The sequence below is a fragment of the Agelaius phoeniceus genome, chromosome 7 (genome assembly GCF_051311805.1).
Source record: "Agelaius phoeniceus isolate bAgePho1 chromosome 7, bAgePho1.hap1, whole genome shotgun sequence".
Classification (NCBI taxonomy): domain Eukaryota; kingdom Metazoa; phylum Chordata; class Aves; order Passeriformes; family Icteridae; genus Agelaius; species Agelaius phoeniceus.
In genome coordinates this window covers 44,097,534-44,119,082 of record NC_135271.1, presented here as the reverse complement: position 1 = coordinate 44,119,082, position 21,549 = coordinate 44,097,534, and the positions used below count along the sequence as shown (strand labels likewise).

Genomic DNA, 21,549 nt, shown 5'->3' with positions numbered 1-21,549 from the left:
CAGTCCAGGCTGTATAAGCTGCCTTCCTCCGGGACAGCAAGATGGATTTATCACCCAGAAAAGAGGAAGCATATGTTCTTATTTAATCCTTATTCTGTTCGTACGAAATAAATCCATATTCTACATAAGAGCAACAGAAAACAGCCTGCATACGTTAAATCATGAAGAATAGACATTTCTTTCAGTAAACATACTGTTCTATGGGCCATTTTAAGAGTAAACTACTCCCTACACCTCAGATAGGCAAAGAAGAGAAAGCTGAAGTGAGAGTACCTTGAATGCAGTAAAACCACCAGAGAGAAAGGTGGAAGGCTTTTCCCTTATTGTTAGGCTTGGTACAAGCAGCAGTAATTACGTGAACCGTGGGTGCTGCAGTAAGCAGGGTTTCTCATGAAGTACAGTCAGAGTCATTACACGGAGATCAAGAAGGAAAAAGGTAAATCATTCATTCAGACTAAATTGAACTTTGCATCCCCAGGCAAAATGGTTTCAATAATATAGAAACCAAGAACTAACCGGTTCGTCCTTTTTTGAAAGCTTTTTATGAAATGGCAAAATTATGCTGGAAGAACTGAGATCGCCTCATTGATTTGGGAGCAAAGACATACCCCCAATCTGGAAGCAACTTTAAATGCTGTCCTCCTGAGGACAGAGATTAGCAGATGAGTGCCAGCGACTCCCTCCACCCTACTGGCATTTTACACACAAAGCTGTTTGCTGAGATAAAGCACTTGCACAGCACTAAGGCAAAATTCATTCCTGTATTTAGGATTATGAGTCATGCTGTTGAAAAAGCCATCATACTATTTCATGGGGACAAGGCGACAGAGCTTTTTAGGCAAATAAGACTGAATAATGACATGAATCTCAAGAGTGAGCCTTCATTTAAAGTGTTCTATTCTTGCTGCAGTTATCAAGAGAGATTGATGTAACAAGACCTAGTGCAAGAACCGAGAATTCATTTTCTCAGGTTTGCTGACCCCAATGCCGGCAGGAAAAATATGCTCTCAAAAGATGAGACTGATATTGTAGCACAGCTGGGAAAGATGGAACCTACAGACTCTTCACAGCGGGGAAAGCCTCTACCAAGATTTACTTCCTCAAAACCGAGTGACATTTATTTTCCCCCTAAATGTGCTAAAAAGTAACTTTGCATGAAACAGTTGCTGAAACTCAAGAAAAAACAACACAAGCGTAGGTCCGCACACCTATGCAAACACATCAGGTCAGCCTGATGTGATTTTGACACAGAAATCCCTGCGATCAAACCACAAGGTGATGTTGATGTGCCAGAAACACCGCAGCTGGCAAATAAAAAGCACTGTTTTTCTAATCCAAACCTCAAGACACCTCTGGCAAATTAAAAAAAAAAAAAAAAACCTAAAAAAATAAAAAGAAAAAGTAGTAGCTATGGCAGCCCAAGGCACGTTTGGCACTGAGATGACAGCTTTCAGGAACCTCTTTCTCAAATTCACTTCCTAGAGGTTTACAAAGCATTGGAGAGGGAACAAAACCACCAAACCGGGTGGAACCGAGAGCTTGTAAATGGCATCACAAGGGGGAGATTTCAACAGACTCTCGCCCAAGATTCACCTCCCACCCGCGGCACCGCCGCCCGCGCTCGGCGAAACCTCTCCGTGCGCCCGGGGCCGCCCCCTCCCCGCAGCCACCGCCCGGCCCGGCCGGCCCGGGGCCCCGCGGCTCCCCCCGCCGCGGAAGGTCGTTCCGCAAGGTGACGGGGGCGGCCGGGCCGCGGCCAGCACGGGCCCCGCCGCTCCGGGGCGGCCGCTCGGCGCTCCCCTCATCCCCGCATCCCTCCCGCTCCGCGCCCGCCGCCGCGCCCGGGCAGGCGGGGGCGATGCCGCCGGGGCGGGGGGGGGGGTGTGTTGGCGTGCGGCCCCCCCCGCTCGGCTGCAGCGACCCCCGCAGCGGGGCTGGGCGCGGCGGCGGAGCCCCTTGGCCCCGCAGCCCGGTGCCGCCTCACCTGTCCGGGCGGCGCGCAGGTCCCCGCGCCGGGCGGAGCGCGGCGCAGCGCCCATGGCCGAGCGCGGGCGGAGGCGCGGCCGCGCCGCCGGGGGACGGGCCAGGCGGGGGCGGGCGGCGCCGGGGAGCGTCTGCAAAGTGCCGGCCGCGCACGGGGGCGCAGCGCAGCGCGGCGGGGCGGGCGGAGGGCGGGGCGGGGGAGCGCTCGCGGCCGGAAGCGCCTGTGACAGGGCGAGGCAGAGCCAGGGAGTGTCTGCAAAGTGCGTGCCCGGGCGCCGAGCGCGCAGGGCGGCCGTGAGGGGAACCGCCCGGCCACGGCCATGGCCGCGGCTGTGGGCACGGCCCCGGGCACCGAGCTCGGGTATGAGTACGGCCACGGGCACGGTCACAGCCGCCGCCCGCCGTGGTGGGTGTGCGGAGGCGGCTCCCGGCCTCTGCCTCATCGGGCTCGTCCCCGTCCTGCGAGGGTTTCCCTCAGCAAAGCCGCCGGCAGCAGCGCGGCTTTGCCCGCGCCGAGCGGACGCGCTACCCCGGCCCACACGTTTCCTAGGCATTAGAAACGGGAATTTGTGTCTGTTCAGCCGCTTAGGCTGTCCTTAAAACGTGCTCTGCACGCCATCAGAAGTTCGCTTGTGAGAGCCATTAGCGCAGAGGAAGCGGGTGCGTTGTTGCAGTGAGGAGGTGACTGCTTTGGACACAGTCTCTCGTTTAGCTCAGCTTCAGAGCGGTCTCTGTTTCCTCCAGCCTGCCTCAGAGTTCATAGAGGCTGGGTGACATCTCGTGGTCAATCCTGCTCTTCTGCATACATACAGCCTTCTTTCATAAGGACAAACATCAAAGTAAAAAACTGTTTCTGGTCACCTCCACAACCCCATATAAATTAAAGAAACATGCCTGGATGTTATAATAAGATGCAGAACTCTGGTCTATTTCTGTCGCAATATTCATCACATGCCTTGAATCTTCAGGAAATGGTTATGAAATATTTTTTTTTTTTAAATTAAGGAAATGGGTATGGTTTGGTGGCAGTGGACAAAAATCCCTGCTGGTGTTTGGTGCCATTCCTTAGGGATTTCTCCACACAGGACAGAAAATGATGATTCACTTTCTCAAGGCTTACAAATGCATGCTGAAAGATACTTGTCTGCACCCACAGGCATCTACAACAATGCTGAGTACCTGGGAGTTTTGCTTTTCACCCAGCATTGTGCTGTGTTCCTGCTTAGAAAAACTCACTGGCATTTAATGACAGGTTAGGGATTTAGGACCTTAATGAGGCACTGAATGATCAAAGCCTTGGACATCCTTCTGTGTAAGATGGAAAAATTCTTAAATGATCTGCTGTGGTTTGTGCAATGGCTCCCATCACAGGCAAACAAAGCAGGTGAAATAACAGCAACTACAGGACTTTCATTCTTTCCCATTTATTATGGTTTTAATTTGTATAGCTCATATACAGGAGCTGACCTAACACTGCAGTCACTTTTGAGCCTGATAAGTTCTTATACAGAAATATTATACAACAGTGATTTCCTAGCAGAGCTCTTCCCAAAGGCAGTGGTAGCCCTTATTGGCTCTCAAGCTGGATTGTGTCAACCAGAGCCCCCATTCAGGAACAGGATGGTACACTACACATTCCACAGTATTTATATCTGACATAGCTGCATGAAAAAATTGGCAGCTAGGAGCAAATTACGTGCCTTGATTAGGGAAGTGAAAACTGCATAGGTGAGCGGGCTCCCTGCTCAAGGAGTGTTCCTGGAGGAAGTTTGGAAATGTTGGATTCTTGAATCATTGTGAGCAAGAGACTGAAAGAAGAGAGCATAACCCCCTGCAGCACTGAAGTATCAGTAGAACCTGAACTGACCACTAACATGTTTATTCTGCATTTACTGTGAGCCAAGTAGGCCAGCAATTATTCAGATTTAGCTCTGCCAGGCCTGTCCCACATTGAAACTTCCACCCATGTGCTTGCTCATTCCATGACCATAGGAAGAGAGTGGGTGGAGGCCCCAGGAGAGGTTGATTAGGACCATTAAGGCCTGGTGCTGGCATCTCATCTTGCCTGTTTGCATCTCTCCAGGACTCCATGTACTGATCCCCTGACCCTTGGTGCAAGGAGGAATCGTTACAGAAGTAATTAAAGTGATTAAAGAAGATGGTTGATACACCTGTTGGTTGTGTGAAACTCCCTAAACATTGTGTAAGGCTGGGACTGTACATCTCAGCTGTACCTGTTGTTAACTGAGAGCTTTTGGGTTACTATGGGGCCTGTGTTTTCATGAAACAAGTATATTCTGGTAGAGATATTCAAGGTATCATCTATTGACAGTGTTTTCCTGCTTGATTTTTTTGTCCAAAACTTGCAGGTACAGCCCTGCTTTGAGTGGATGGCAAAAACTCCTTGGTGTGATTGAGTGCCAGTCACAGCTTTGGAATAACAGAGAACTCAGGCAGCCAAGGGGCAAAAGTCACATCTGTACCAGCTTCTGCTTGCTTGCTGTGCACTCAGCATGAAAGGACAGGAATAGTCTTAGGCAGACATGGAACACTGTTGGGACTGTCTGTGTTGTGGAACCAATTCTTTGGCACTTCTCTGCACTGAATTTCAGAGAATTCTGGTTACAGACCAACAATGGTTGATAACATAAAACATAAATGCACAGAAATCACCCATGCTAACTCCAGAATTGCTTAATGGTACCTTTAATATAGCAGACTTGTTGAGTTTTCCATCTCCAGGTGTTCAAATAATGAACTACTGTAAGTTGGAGAAACGTTACTAGAGCATAGAAGAACTCTGGAATTATTTACAGGCAATACCTCCTCAACCTTTCCCTGGGGAAGTACATGTCAGATGTGTTCCCTTTTGACTTGTAACACTGTACAACAAAATTACAGCACACAGATAAAATGTACTTTGCCTTTCATAATAGCAAAATCTGTTATGATGAATTATATATTATTATTAGAGAATACAGACAGAGAAAATATTATAGATATAGTAATCTGTTTCCTGTGAGGGGGACTACATTCAGCATTCCTGCCTTTGTTGTGGTTCATAGCCCCCCTCTTGTGTCAGATAGACAGACACAGTGTTACATCATGTTATACTTGTATTGCCACAGCAGTAAAGCACTTGGATAGGCACTAGAGAGAATCTGCTTTATAATCTACATCTCCTTCAAAGCCCTGCTGCCTGGGTTCTGGAAGGGCTTCATCCCTCTATGTAAGATTTCTTCCCTTCTTTTATAAGCCCCTCATAAGCTCCTCTGAATAAAGGGTTCTTAGCTTTGCAGACACTAAGTGGACTCTTTGGTGATAGGCTGAGTATTGTATTATTAATGTTGGACATAACTTCAAAACAAAAAAAGGAGAAAAGAAAAAAAAATGGGAAAAAAAAAGAAATTTGAACCAGAGATAAGATAAAAAAGACCTTCCTGAAAAGTATCTTTGTCTATTCTTTGCTAAACAAAATAATCATGCTTGAGGTTTCCAAGATATGCTTTTAAAATTTTCTGTTTGATGTCTACCTCAGCTTTGTTGATGGAATTGAATTTACTGCAAAATGATAACTGACTCAAGCCCCTGTGCTAGAGATCAGAAAACTCTTGTTCTTATTCAAGAATGTATCTTGCTTTTTTGTTTGATTGCTCTGATTTCTCAGGACCTCGTGTATGCTTTTTGAAATGCAGTACAATACAATTCTGAAAAGCTGAAACAGTATCCAATCCCACTAATATTCTGATCACAGAGTGAAATCTTGAGGAGTCACACTCTCTTTTCTTAGTCACAATTTGAAGTTGCTGTAGAGTAACCTGGGTTTAACTCTGATTAAATATAAGAGTAAGTAATAGAAAATGTTCCTGTCCTTCTCCCATAATCAGACAACTGCCCTGTTTTTTAACATGAGTAAGACTTTGCAGTTATGATTTAACTGTGTCCTTGTCCTTCTATAAATCAGATTTTAAAGTAAGTCAGTAAGTCAGTAAAAAGTCAGATTTTAAAGAAGTATTATAAACTCTGCCCAGCTGAAAACAAACAAACAAAAACCTCTGCAAACCCCCATAAATTATTCTTCGAGTCTTGCTTTTGAAAGTTTTATTCAGTTCCCTGTTCATAAAAGTAACAACTGGGCTATACAATTTTCCAGCACCAGAGAATATTAATCTATGTTCAGACCTGCTCATTTCCACAGATATTGTAAATATAAATTCTACAACACTGAGTTGTCAAGCAGGAGATAAACTCTTGGCTTTAGGTACCAAACCAGACATTTCTAATAGGTACTTGGTGCGTCCACTAAGTGTACAAAGGAGCTCCCCATTTGCAGGAAAATATTTGAGATTTCTTTTCAGATATCACACTAGCATTTCACTGCAAAGTGGTATCTAATTGTAAAATCCCACAGGCACAGTTTAATCCTGGTTGAGCTGATTCTCCATTGTCTTCTTTCCTTTGCCATAATTAATAAGAGTGGCCATACTGTTCATCCACCTTGCACAGGTTTGAATGACAGCTCAAGGTGCCAGGGACACTCTGTGGTCTCATTTGAATGCAAACTGAAATTCTGTCATGATTTATTTTACAGACTTCATTGGACCTGGGAGAATTAGAAACTTCCCTGAGGAAACAAGTCACCAGCCACTCATGGAGATTTGCCAAAGAGATTGTGCAGCAGATAAATTCCTGATGTATAAAAGGAGAAAGACTAAGAAGGAACAAAAGCAGTAAGAACAGACTAGAAAATATGGATGAGTTATATGTCTTAGTGTTCACTGTGGAGGTAGTAATTTTCTACATTTTCTCTCCAGTATAATTTTTATGAAGCTATTGAAGTAAAATGAGCAGTACCAGGGCTTGATGGTACTTGTCCAAGGGTTTTAAAGGAACTTAGGTAGGAAATTTCTGAGTGGTTGTCTTTGTTGCACTGTCTAATCAACCTCTTTTTGCAATTATCAGTAGCACAAAATTCAGAAAGTTGTTAGTGGTAACTCTGACAATTGGGAATGGATGGCTTAGTCTGGCTTCTGCCCTGGTGAATGTGCAGAAGATGTACTTAGGCTGCCTATAGGTAGCATGTGTATAATAGGTAAATATCTATCTGTGATCCCCTTCTATAGAGGTAAACAATCAGCTCTCAGGTTATTTTGTTATTTGAAGGAGCCAGTAAGCACCTCTCTGATCTGCATAGTGGTCTCTATTCAGATATCAGTAAAGTTTTTCACAAAACCATGAGCAAATACTGTTGTTAAAGGAATGAAATCTCCTTGGGATGATATAAAATACTTAAAAAATAGTAGAAAATATAAAAACCAGAAATAGGAGTATGGGATCATTTCTTGCTGTGGAGGAAATTTGGAATCTGTCGGGACCTTGTTTTGCTACCTCGCTTTTCAGCATATTTGTAAATGGTCTGGAAAGGGGAGGAATATTGAGGTGGCAGTTGCAGATGTCATAAAATTGCTGAGGATAATAAAATCTAAATCTGATTGCAAAATGTTGCAAAAGGATACTGGGATGCTACGTGACAGGGAAATGAAACAGCAGATATAATTTAGTGTTGGTAGTACTTTGCATGATAAATGCAAAATCACATTAGAAGTGAAAAATGACTGCCTATAAAACCAAATGGACTTTTGATATTACTAATCAGAAATGAGATTGTGAAAATACTTCAAAGAGTCTCTGAAAATAGCAGCTCAATGTTCAGCAGTGATCAAAAAACCACGGAGCTGGAAATGATTAAGAAAGGATTTGTGAACAAAACAAAACATCCCCTTGTCTGTGATCCATGATACAGATCCATGGTATACTCAGATCTGAATCTGTCAGTTGTCTTTCTCTACATCAGAAAATGTACAGTAAATAATACAGGGTGCTAGGAGTGATCAGAGACTGTGAATTACATCATATGAGAAGAGATGAAGCTGACTAGAAATTAGAGAAGGGAGCAATTTGGGAAGGAAGTGGTAAAGTTTGACTAAAACAAGATTATGAAATCACAGATCACAAATGGATGAACAGGGAGGGACTGTTCAGTGTTTGACACAGGAAAAACCCCTGTGGCACCCAATGAAGTTTTGAATAGTAGATTTCAAAGAAATAAAGTTAAATACTCAGCCAGGCAAAATCTAAGTTAAATTGTAGAATTTACAGAGTTTCCTGCAGGCCAAAAGTGTAAATGGATGCAAGGAGAAATCACACAGTTTAAGAGGTCCTTTAGCAGCTGTTAAATAGGAAACAACTTTTAAGAAGCCTCTAAGTCTGACTGATAGGAAGATGGCAAAATATTTCCTGGGAAGCACCATTCTGTATTTGTCCTGTTTCCTACACTGCTCTCCTAGGTGTCTTCTGATGTTCTTCCTTTGAGATGCTGAGCAGTTGGTCCTTCATCTGATTCAGTGCATCTCTTACAGTGTCCTCATTCCTTCCTTTTAATGTCTAACTCAAGAAACAACCTAAGCAGGACATAATGCCTCTTCTTAATGGTGAAATTCAACCTCTCCAAGGCACAGAAGAGCTCCAGCTCAAGAAGGCCTAACTATGTGCAGACTCAGTTCCCCTTTCTGGCTTTTGTAGGTTCCTGTGCAGCTCCTGGCATATTTGAACAGTGAACTTGAATGACTTCTATCAATACAACAGCTCTAAAAATATTCTAGAAATGTTACTCTGCTTTGTCTCAGATGAAAAACACTATATACCTATTTCTCCATGTATTCACCAATTCTTTACCCCAGTATAGCCCCAAGAATTTGAGGCTGTTCTGCATCTCACAGAATTGTGTCTCAAAGCCACAATCTGGACAATCTTGGTAGTGAAAAGTCAAATTCCTTGTTTTCTAACCAATGCATGTTCTTAGTGTGGCCAGTGTAACAGTGCTGAATTTGGAATACAAAGCATCTGGTTGGATCTCTGCTACATTGTCACAGGTGTAAGAGAGGGCTACAGGTCAATGCCAAAAGCAAATGATGAACTTCTTTTTTATCCTTAATGTATCTTTTTCTGTTGTTACTTGATATCTAAAGAAGATATCAGGAGGGAAATAATCCTTATTTTGTATCTGGTTTTGCAGTTTTAACTATGATATCAGCTGTGACTTCAGCATCAGGCCTATGCTTTGAGCAACAACACAAGTAGGAAATACAGTACCTCCTCAAATCTCCAGAACTTCTGACAGACTTCACACTGTTGTACATACCTGTAGTTGTTCTTAAGTGACCCTTGATTGTTCTTTTTTTTGTTTCTCTAAAACTTATGAATTTGAAGCTCAAAAGGATGTACAAGCTCAGAAATGTATCTTTACTCTTCATTACCACTAAATGCATTATCACCCAAGGGTGGAGAAAACAGGTCATGTTCTCTGAAATTGGCATCTTTTGTCTCTCAAGTGGCCAGGTGATGTTTCACTTACAGAAACTGTTAAACCAGAGTGTTAACAGCAGATTTACTTTATTTCCTGCCTACTTAGTAGAGAACTGTTGCTCCTATCTTGGCAATTAATGTTTGAAAGTGGGAGGCCTTTGGTTTATAAAAGACATTAAACTGAGTCTGCTTTATGAAGCCAAAAGGGAATAATTATAAAACTTCAGGAAAATAGAAACTGTTTTCAGCAGTTTATGAACTGTGACAAGACTCTCTTGCTTCAATGGGCAGTTGTTAGATACAAACTCAAACTGTGAGATTTACATCATTACTTTTGAATACTCTTTTCTTCTCAGCCCCTCAAATGGAGGTTATCTTAAATAGGATATATATTTATATTTATGTACATATTTTCCAATGAAATTATTTGCAGTAGGACTTGTCTGTTATTTACAAGTAGGCAATAAAAATTGGGTTTTTGACTGTAGAATTACCACATGGAAGAGCTTACTTGTGGGCTTCCAGGTGATTACCCAGATTTGGAAGGTCCCCTTTAATCTAATTTAAAAATGGAAAATGTCAAGAGTACTGTGGTCAGTGAATTACAGGCTCATGCATATTTATATTGTTATTTGGGTTTATTTATAAAGAAAAAACTCAGGCTGGCTAGGGTCTGAACAATATGAGCATGTGTTTGCATTGTTTGGTGATAAATGACAGTTTTGTTGGGATTTTAATTGCTAAATAATAAATTAATTTTTAGGTTATTATAGATGATGTCTCCTTGGAAGGGATGTAAAACTTCATCTGGAAAATTTTAATGTGACTTAAGTGAGAATTTTTTAGGTTCTTGCAGCTGTCTGGAACTGCTGATATTTTTGTGACTGTGGTCCACCAAGTTTGCACAAGAAAATTTATTTGTACAAACTTTGAAACACTGCAAGAGTCACAGAGGAATGCTTATCCCTCTGGAATTTCAGTGACCTCTAAATCTTTTCATGTTGTTACTGAACACTTCTGGGACGTGATTCCAATTGCAAAATGTGGAAAAGCACCTTTAATTTTGTGCAGTTTGGAGTTCGGTGCTTGCTAAGCAAAGCAAGCTTGCTAAGTCCAAAGTCAATATTCACTTAACATATTTAGAATTGTAAAAATACAGTGTAATTCCTAATTTCACTCTTAAAAGAATTTTTCAAATGAAGTATCTTCATTACCCACTAGAAGAATTATCACATCTTCGTCTACCACCACCTTCTCCTCCCACATCTCTTGTTATTTTAATGTACTTTTAGCACATGAGGCTGAAGACCATTTAAAAAGGATTCTTTCTGCAGGGATGCTTAAGGAAATCACTTTCTAACATGCCAAGATTCCAGACTATTCAAGGACTGGTAAATGTGATGGAAATCCAACTTGAGCTGCAGTCAAAAAGGAACTGTAATCAAATGTGGAACATAATGCAATGAACCTACAGCAGTTTGTCAATTTTAATTGTATTTCTACATGAAAAATCTGCTAGAAATTGGGCTGATACTTTGCTCTGGAATTCAGGTGTTCTGTGGATTGTCCAAACACTGAAATAATCCTGTAATTTTCCCCCCCTCTCTTTGGCATTGTTATGAAAAACCCTAAGAACAATAAAAAATAAACCCCAATCTCAAGAATATTCAAGAGGACAGTCTCCAAATCCATTTCTCACATCACTCACATCACTTTGAGCCACTTGAGTCCCTGCGGACAGAAATAATTTAGAGATATTTGATTATTCCTGGAGGTACATCCCAATGTTAAGCAGATGCAGTCAAGCTCTGAGTTTCCTAGTAAAACTGAGAGCCTGGAATTTTAATGCATTCCTAAGTAGGTCCCTTGCTTCAAATGACTTTACTCTCTGGTCTCCCTACACATCCCAGAATATAATTCTCATGGGTAATTGTATCTCCTTAGACATATATGCCTAACAAGTATGAGATGCAGGAAAAGATTGTGTGTCTTCAAATGTGTAGAGCTGAATATTGACCAGTTTATAGCTGAGATTCTGTTTCAGCATCAACGTTCTAAGTCTCTTTTGTTATTGGTTGTTACAGAAGGGTGTTTGCACAAAGCTTTCAGTGCAGCTTCTTCAGCCCAGGTTGGAGAGGTGTGAAAATGAGAGTTTCAGATTTGAACCCAGTGACCCTTGGCAGCCTCACATTTGCACATGGTAGAGATCCTAAAGGGAATCATTTAGGTTTTAATAAGCTGGAAAATGTCTCTATGTCTCTGTCTAAGGCTGGCAGTGGATTACCATTAACATATTGCACGTGATCACATGATATATTTTTAGGTTACCTATGTAGTTTAGGAAAGTAGCAAGGGATTTAGGATATGCCTGCAGTTAAAGAAAATCTGACTAAATAGCACACAAATTAGTGTTTGAAGACTCGTTTTTAAAAAGTCATCAGGAGCTAGGGTTATTGACTAGTGACAAATATTCAATCAATCAGAAGAGCCAATGCTGAAGGAAATGCCATCTTTTTATGTGCATTACAGGGAGGTAGATCAATGAGCTCTGGGGTGCTAGCAGGAAAGCAGGTATTTCTCATATGCTGGTTAATTAACCATTAGTCAATGCCTAAAAATACTGCAGTTTGAGTTACATCAGTCTGTCAGATCAGGTAGATGAAATGTTAACTTTAATATTTCTAATCTTGCCCCTGCCTGCTGAGCTGGGGTGGTGAAGGAGGGATGGTACCAGCAGTGGAGCAATTACCAGGCCCATCCTATGAGCTCAGACAGGTGCAAGTGCAAATCATTGTGGCAGTCATAAAGCAAGGTTCAAACTGGCTCTTCCTTCAGGAAAGAAGGTCAAATTTTGGATAAAAATAAGGGTTTGAAAGAATGGAAATATGACCACTCATTATGGAAAAAGATATCTGAACTCACAGTCCTCTGACATCTCAATGATTTTTTCAAAGCCTGAGAGAGCTCAGATGGTTTGATGATCTCTGTGGGATATTCTGCATAATCTGCTGTCAATTACAGAAAATAATTACAAAGTAGACTGGAAATCACGTAAATTGAGTTATTCTGAGCTCAGCAGATTGTTGAGCAGTAGGTCCAGAAATGCTAGAATCACAGGATAATGGGATTCTAGGCTTTGATTAATTTCCATAAAACATCACTGCACAATGATGCAGTTTTGGACAGTGCTTTTCAGGGAAGATGACATGCAAAATATCACCAGGACATATGAATAAAAGCAGCCTCTTCTCATGAGTGATTTTTACCATTAAAGACTATTATTCAGAATTTACTGTAGGAGAGCTGATAAGTCCAGGCCACAAACTCCATGACTGCTCCAAATGGCCCTTTAAGAGATCATCTTAAAATTTACTTTGTCTTCTTCACTAGTCATGTGTGAATCTGAATTCATTGAACAGCTTGCATATACAACTTCAACAAAGTTAATGCTGCAGATTCCCTCTTTTTCTCTCTGTTTCAGTCCTCATTTTCAAAACACAATTTTATTGCTAACCTTGCTTTTTAGTCTTGTTCTTCTTTGGCCAAATTAGATTTTGAGCCTATTAGCTGTGACAGTCTTGTTGAATATCAATCACAGGGGAAGGGAGTCTGTCATGCACAGCATAGGAAACTGTTGAAGGGATGATAGTATCTTTCACTTCTAGGTATAGGCTGATTGGGGAAGTGAAAAAGAAATGTTCCCCATATGGGCACCATTGCATAATCACTTATCATGTTGTGAGGGTTTGCACCTTCCTCTGAGATACAGTAAAGACAGACTACCAGGCTTTGATGGCCCAGTAGTCTGATCTGCCATGACAACTCTTTATGTTCTGATATATGTGACCTGTCAGTATCTATACTGGAAAGATAAAAAATTAAGTTATTGGTGAGTGAAGACTGAAGTATGTGGAAAGAGATTTCTAAGTGAACAGTTTTCAGTTGTCAGTGTGCAGTGAGCCACCGTTGTGGAAATGAGGCAATAAATGGCAGCAATCTAGATAAAACAATTTACTTTAACAACTGGAGTTCAATATTTAGCTTTACTTAATTATGTGAGAAAGCACTGCTCTATGAAATAAAGATAAGGCAGCCTTTTTAGGGACAAAACTGAAACTGGGAGATTGTTTGGGCTTAGAGTCATTCACAGACTGGTTGCAGTTGTGCAAATGGTAAGAATTTCTCAGCACTTCACAGAAAATATTTAGAATTCAGAAAAATTGATTGGCAAGCCCTCAATAATGTACTTCCTGAGACAATCATAAGGATATGCATGGAGGTTGATCATGTAGATGATGTCTAGTGGGCATGGGCATGGTCTCTATATAAGAGCTCTTAAGGGTCTTTGTAATTGGAATGTAATTGCATAAATGTATTCATAGATGACTTGTTTATTTGAAGAGCTGAGCTCTGTAAGGTCCTGAGTACTGTAAAGTCCTTTCACCTCTTAGAACTGAGCTTTTCAAGGGCTCTAAAGGCTAAGCAAAACAAAAGACATTGCTGTTGTAGCTGGTTTTACTTTTGAAATGATCCATTTTTGTTATACACAGAACAAAATAAATCCAGCATCAAATGTGCATCAGGTACCACATTCCTTAAGGACTGGTAGCTCCTGCTAACTACATGATTTAGATGGAATGAAGAAACAGCAGAAATAACTGCCTGAAAAACACTGTAAATACAAGGACTGATGGATGGTAAATTGTATTTAGGGCACTGCTTTGGTACCCACTTTTTAGAGACCAGAAAGGTTTTAATTTGTCACAAGAGGTTTCCATCAGATGAGTTCTGCTCGATGTGACAGGCTGTGGCTTCCTTTGGCATTGTGGTTGATTCAGTCCAACAGTTCATGCTACATCCTGTCAAGCTGTCCAGCCATGGCTTCAGAGGCTTCACAAACACAGCACCTCCAGTTCTGAAAGGGCTGAGTATGGAAAAAACTGCTCAAAGAGGAGCATTTGATTTTAACGTGTTCTAGCAGACACTTGGCTTGATTAAGAAAAAAAATTGCCTCCCTTCTATCATAGAGAATATTATCAAGTTCCTTACAGGGAACTACATTTAAAATGATAGTAAAGGAGGCAGTTTTACAATATTTATTTTTAAATGAATATTTTATACTTATAAATGCTCTAGGTACATGAATAATATAAACAGGTGCTATCCGATTGCTTTTATCCTTTCTAGATTTTTCCCATCATTTAAATAATAATAAAAAAATCTTTTAATATGTTGTTGGATCCTTTTTATTCTTCTTAATCTTTTGTATCTTTTTACAGAGATACAGTAAAGCTCCTGTTAAACAAGTAAATGTGCATAGCATGCTATTGCCTGGATTAATTATTTGGGGCTGATTTAAGAATAATGGAACTCAGTGCTGAACTCTTCACAGATATTATGTCTATGTCTGGCAAGTCAGTTTGGCCATGGTCTGGCAAAAAGTTAGACATTTATGATATTAGAAATGAACTTTTATTTGCTTTAAGGTGCATCAAGGTGCTAATTGCACTTTGCCTCTGTTTCTCTCTTCCTCTTACATTTTTTAGTTCAGACAATAAAAGCCCAGAAGACCCTTCAGTGTGTCTCAACCATATCTAGCACAACAGAGTTCCTGGTCCCTGCTGATTCCAAGGAAATGCTCTTACACATCCTGCTCACTGCACTCCAGCTGACCCTAATGGAAGTGTTTGCATGAATAATTTCAGCTCTTTGTATATAATCACATAGGAAAATTGTATTGCCCTGGGAAAAAAGAATGGGCCCTCCTTTCCTTGCAGGATGCACGTTCTTCATTGTGCTAGGTTTGATCTCTCAGTGTAGCCTTCTACTCTCTGACCTCAGTGTCATAAAGCTTCCTTTTTATTGTTGGGTTTTCTTAAACTTGTTCCCAGATGTCTGATGCAAGCAATGGCAATAAAAGAAATCAAACAAAGAAATTTAGAATTCTATTAGGAGCCACAGAAATGATTCCCTGAGCTGCCCATTGATTTAAATAAGTAATTTGCCAAAAGACATTTAATGGACTGCTTTAAAATTAAAATCAGCTATGGCAGTGGTGTCTTTTTTGTTTGTTTTTCCTGCCTCACTATCTCAACAAATACATTGTAATAGTGCTTCCTTGTATTATGGATGTACATGCAGTTCAGGCATCTGTAATCTTTCAAGTATCAGTTACTAATGAATGACTAAATGCTAGTTGGGTATGTAGCATAAAATATTACAGATGTGCTATGGAGTATTTTTATAAACATAAAACCAGAGGAAAAATCAAGAAGTACAAACCAGTTTGAAACTCAGGCAAAATGACAGCTGTTCTGAATTGTGGGTGAAATTTTCACCATTCTTGTTTAGAAACCTAAATTCTTTGAGTGGTTTCTATGGTTTTTAATTCCATATGCTAAATGTGTCGCTAAGAATATGCCTGAATTTGATGCAGTCAAATTCTACAGCAAGTGTTTATCCCAGTCAGAAGTGCCTATTAGAAAAAAAATCATTATGCACTTGCACACATGCATGTTTATTTATATATATTTATGCCTTTGGAGCAACAGTGAGACAGCAAGGCATGTGAAATTAGACTAGGTGAGAACAAGAAACAAAGTCTTTACACCTTAGCAAATAATTTGCATTTGTGCACCAGCATTCCAGTTTCCTGCCTTTCTCTTGGACCTGTCTGTAACAGAGTCTATAATAAGACAGGTACTTAATTGCAGGAAGATTGCATCATTCTCCCAAAGTGTAATAAGTGAATAGATACCTTGTCAGAGATAGCAGCAGCAAGCACTCTGCCTCTGTGTGTAAAGATGTACGTGCTGGAATATTGCTTACTCTGGTAATTTTGTTTAAAAATTAATCTAATTCTAGGATTTTGCTAATGAATCAGTTATATACATATCAGAAAGCACTGATGCAAGTTCTATCTTCAGTGTTACAGTTTGGATCAAGCCCTTACCTGCTGTTTATTTGGTATCCCTATTTTGTTCCCCTTCTGGCACAATCTAAGATCTGGAACACCACCCTGAGCTCCTAGAAGTGCTCTAATATCATACTGGTGTCATAAGGGCTTTCTCAATGAGTAGCCTTGTTGGCAATATAAAAAGAAGTATTCTTTGTCTAGTGAAAGATTCCCCCAAGCCATGATCAATCTAGGAAGTGCTGCTGGATCCACAGATGTTAATGGTTCCATTAGGCCCTGCATTTATGTCCTAGAGTGTCCCTGCAGATCATTGTCTGTCATGTTTTTTTAAAGCAAGCAACATCTCTTTCAAATACAGAAGATTAAATTTTGCTTGACAGCCCCAATGTTTTTCCCTTTCTATGTTTCTGAGACTAATTCTGACCATTGTGAATTTTCCAAAAGGTACTTTTGATTTATAAAAGTCCTTCAGTTAATTAAACCCTAACAAGTTCCATATTTTTCCTTCATACAATGACAACACCAATCTGCTGTTCCTGCAAATGGTGTTAGTGTAAAAATTATAAACAGATTTGATGAGTGCCTTGAAGTATCTCATTTAGTATTGAAAGGAGGTTATGCTGAACAGGGAATTATAATATTTGAGAAGGAATGATAGTGAAGATGCTCAGTTGAGGTAACAACTGATTTTATTTTCTATTTTTGCTAAGAACTATGGGATAAAACAATACCCCAAAGATGGAAAAAACTGGATTTCCCAAAGGCACCTGCAAAAATATGAGGAAGAGCTAAGCTACCTCACTTATGGAATTGCATTTCAATTTAGTAATTTAAAAGGCAAAGTCCTGATTTAGGTAGACAAACAGAAAAATGCTTGCTGTCAACAGGAAGATTTCCTGTTCAAAATTCAGTAGTAGACAAGACTCAAATAAAACAGATCTGACTGTATGATGCAGCCCTGAAAAATACCAACCTTTGCTGAGAAAATAGACATGAGGGGAAGTATCCATCCTGTAAGATCTAGACATAATAATATATACTGTTCTTACTATGTGCAGGTGCTTCTCTTTGAGCAGGACTAATTAATGCTGGAATGTAAACCAAAAAAAGGGCAAACAGTCTAGGATGAGATCTTTTTAATCATAAAAAATCAAGAGTAAAGTAACTTTATTTAACTTATCAAAGGAAAGGCTTAAAGGAAATGCAATTGCTGCATACAGATGTACTGGCTGAAAAACACCAGAGAGGGAAAACAACCATTTATCTAAAAGAAAAATCTGGCATAAAACCAAATTGGTACACAACTACATTTGGGCAGGAAATGATTGCTAAATGACAGATGTTTTTAGTTTCTACATTGTCCTTCCAGGAAGACTAATGCTGGTAAAAATACCTCTCTCCCCAGATAGTTTTGAGGATGTTCTTCTATCAGCTTATGAAGGGGATTGTGTGACACAGCTGGCTGATAGCAGGGACTGAATTTCTCAATTTAGGAAGCCCATTCCAGCATGTTGCTGTATGTATTGGTAGTTTCTTCTGGGTGCCAGAAGCAGGAAGCACAGTGTGTGTGGTGTGTGCAGGTAGTACACACTCTCAGAGAGCTGTCATGCTGTCAACACTCTCTGTAATGAAACCACTCATCACTCAGAAGGCTCTGAAATGGCAATTGCAATTGTTACAACTCATTCCATTTTCCCCTTCTGGGAAGTGTACCTTATCTTTAGTTCTTAGCATTTGGAAGCTTTTAGCCTGATCCACAGGCTTAAGTGAAGTGTCATTTCTTTTCCATTTTTCTGGCCCATCAGATGATTTAAGAGTCTGAGACAGTGTGTGAAGCCCATTGACCAGGAAGGCCATGGCAGCTTCTCCATGAAGTGTTTTAGCCAGGCTTTCCCTTGGAAGGCAGGGTCCCTCTTAGAAAGTGCAGGTTAAGTGCACAGGGAACTTTTTTCCTTTTTATGTAGCACACTCTTCCCTGCCTACTGCACCACTGCCTACTGATGTTCCCAAAGCCACACCCTCTTAAATACACAGAGAGGGATTTACCTAAAAATACCTAAAAATCCAAGGTGACTGAACACAAATATTCTTGATTTACTTTATAAAGCCTGTTTACTAAGTTCAGTTATTTTTGTGAATGCCTTTCAAAGGGCAGCTGATGTGAGGCATCTTTAGCATGAGAGATAGGCTGCCAGAACTGACTGGGTGTCTGGGCTAAGTTCTTCATAAAGCAATGCTTTGAATATCCTTAGAAACTGTCAGGAGCACTTTAAAAATCCTGAGAAATGTGCATCTCATGTTCCTTCATCATGTGTGGAGGAATCATGGAAAATTTATGAGTGCATAGGCAAGCAAATGATACTGTCTCAGTTCTTTCCTCTCTCTCCAAAATTAACACAGAAGAGTTCTGATGTCCTACAGTGGTTTAAAGACTGTGGAGCATGTATTTTAGGGCTATGGAATATATTGTCTTTGTAAGTGCTTGTCATGAGAATCTACAATTTTTTTACCTGCTGGTTTCCCCTACCAAGCAATCCTTGTAATAAGAGCAAATTTGGTTCTCTCTTTATTTAAATTAATATCTCATCCTTTGGGATAACTTGCTCATTAGGTTAAGTTGCTAACAGCAACTTTTCTTGAGTGGAGGGAGAGAAGTTTTTCTTTTTAAATAAGTAGTTTGATTTAACCAAGTGCTGTAATTTGGTTAAGGGGAGAAAGAACAGGTAACACATGCACAGACCAAAGAGTTTATTTAAAATGCTATCAGTGGCTGTAGTCAGGAAGCAGTGCTGAACAGACAGAAAAAAATTGACTTGCTAATAGCCCTTTAGGAGGTTAGAACTCAAGTTACATGTATTATTCAGGTCGTAATAAAGCCTGGAATCTCCATTTGGAGATAAATATTTAATTGTCCAAGGCACTGAACAGGTAAAATATAGGGGGATGGGTCCACTCACCCAAACACCACTTTCCCAACAACCACTTTCCCAATTTAATGAGAAAACGTGTGCAAGAAAGAAACATGGGACTGCACCATAACAATGAGCAGTTTGAAATCATTGTTAAGCTTTCTGAAGACACAGTGGTAGCTTTGCAATCTTAGTTTCTATACTTTACCACTCCATATGTCCTGAGTCATGCCTTTATTTTACAGGAACTAAACAAAATCTACCTCAAAGGACGAGCAGGTGGAAGCATGAAGGGAGCTTTCAGGCTCTCATTTGCAGAATTCCTGTTCCTTTTAGGTCACATTTGTTAGACAATCAAAGTTCACATATATTGTCTTTGATTTAGTTCAATATTTAGCATCCATTTAGGTTGGTTATCTTTTTTTCAGAATTTTTGTAATGCCAGGGAGAAGCTGATAGAGAGTCAGAGGTGCAGGGACCCTGAGGAGTCTGATTCACCTGCTCATATCCTGCTCTCTCAATGGCTTGCATGGATATTCTGCTAAGAACAGCAACTGAGATCATCTGGCAGACAAATAATTTAATCACTGTCATTCATTTTCTGGCTGCTGAATGTTAAAGGGACAGGTGAAAAATAAGGATGAAAGGAGGTAAAGCTCTGGTTTTGGCTCCTGGTTTTTATTCCTTTCAGCTGCTGTTACAAGTACCTTTTTATTTAGACTAGCCAGTAGGGACTTGTAATTTAGTAGACATGCCAATGGATCCTAGCTAATCTACATAAACAATAGGGCATCACTGACAGTACAGTCATCTGTTATTTTTATCAGTTAATTCAGGAAAAATTATGATGAAGTAGACCACTCTCTCAGCTTTACTTCAAGTTTTCACAGGAGAGGCAAGCCAATGACCAATTTTTCACCCACCTGCTATTTCTCTTGGTGGACTTTAACAATAGCTTTAGGTCTTAATTTGAGAATAAAAACACTAGTAAAACACAGAAATCATATCCTTCTTCTCACCAGTCTGTGGGCACGGCCCAGGTGAGCTTCTGGATTATTTTAATTTGAATAACCAAGACTGCAGTCCCTATGTGCTCTGCTGGCAGTAGTGGAGGCTGGGGAAAGGTGAGTGCAGCTCACAGTACAGTGTGAGGTTAATGCACACCTTCTGTTGAATGTTTAGGATGCAGGAATTATGGGACAGGAGAGCAAAATCCTCTCTTGATTGTTTCACTTAAATGTTTCTCTGGGGCACTTACCACATTAGAAAATACAAACCATAATCCAAGAAATAAATGTTATAAATAAATCCCTGGAGGAAAATTTTACTGCCATTGTCTGCAAATAGGGCCATTATCCATAAATGGAGGAAGCAACTGGAGAATGCACGGGTGAAATACTTTGTGGTTATTTAGTTTTAGTGCCTTGTATGCCTATCTGTCCCCAATCTTTGCTGTGATAATTGCAGGGAGCTATCATGAATGGATCATTGATTACCATATATGACTGAAAGCAGCCAGGCTAGGGAGCAATGCTAAGCATTGATCATTTGTATGTCAGTGTTTGATGGCACTGCATCATGGCAAGAAAACAGTTTGGGGATTTTTTTTCCCCTTAAAACAAGACAAAAAGATGGTTGATATAAAGGCATGGTATTAATTACTTATTGCATAGTACCTTTGTAAGTTCCCATTTCAAGAACTCTTGCTTCCATCTCTATGGTACAGAGCTGGCAGTTGCTAATCCACTCTTTCAGATAAGTAATTTGTTCCTTACAATCTATTCTTTTTGGGAAGAGGTATAACCACATATCTCCAAGTTTATTTTGCTGTGCTAGTGGCTCATACAATGCTGCTAATTGTTCTGTTTACTAAAGCATCTCTTGCTTCAGCATCTGTGAGCTGCTGCCACTGACAGGGTGCATGAAATAAACTGGAGTGATAACATCAGATTTTTGTTGCTTCTAATTTGGCTCATGTGTACTTACAAATGCTCTGTGAATGTATACCTACTCACAGCTGTAACACTTGTTTGCAGCAGTATCAGGAAAGCTGGATTAAGTAGGATTGGCATAAAGCCTTCTGGATACAGTCTTTTGAACCTACTTCCAAGGTTTTTTCCTTTAACAAACAACAGAGAAAACAACTTCCAAGTGCTCTAAATGTAGCACGACCATCTGTTGACTTCAGAAATGAGCTAAGTAATAGTGATGTCTTTTCTATGTCTTGGAACTAAAGGATACTTAAATTGCTTTTCTTTTTACTTCCTTGTTTTTATTATTATAATTTTTTTTAAAAATTTCAAGTAATTTCTAAAACCTGTATTTTGGATTTGAGCACATGTCAAGGGACACTTCTAATGGTTATTTCAGCTGTGT

General features: G+C 40.3%; 1 protein-coding gene across 3 annotated transcripts in view; it reads right to left on the bottom strand.

Annotated features, from left to right (window-relative positions):
- MGAT5 (alpha-1,6-mannosylglycoprotein 6-beta-N-acetylglucosaminyltransferase) overlaps window positions 1–2,147 on the bottom strand; it is a 112,226-nt gene extending 110,079 nt beyond the window's left edge. For all 3 annotated transcript variants that reach the window (XM_077181733.1, XM_077181734.1, XM_054636386.2), the window contains exon 1: window positions 1,985–2,147. The gene's annotated coding sequence lies outside the window, so the exon portion shown is untranslated. The remainder of the gene's footprint in view (window positions 1–1,984) is intronic.
- Window positions 2,148–21,549: the final 19,402 nt, after the last annotated feature.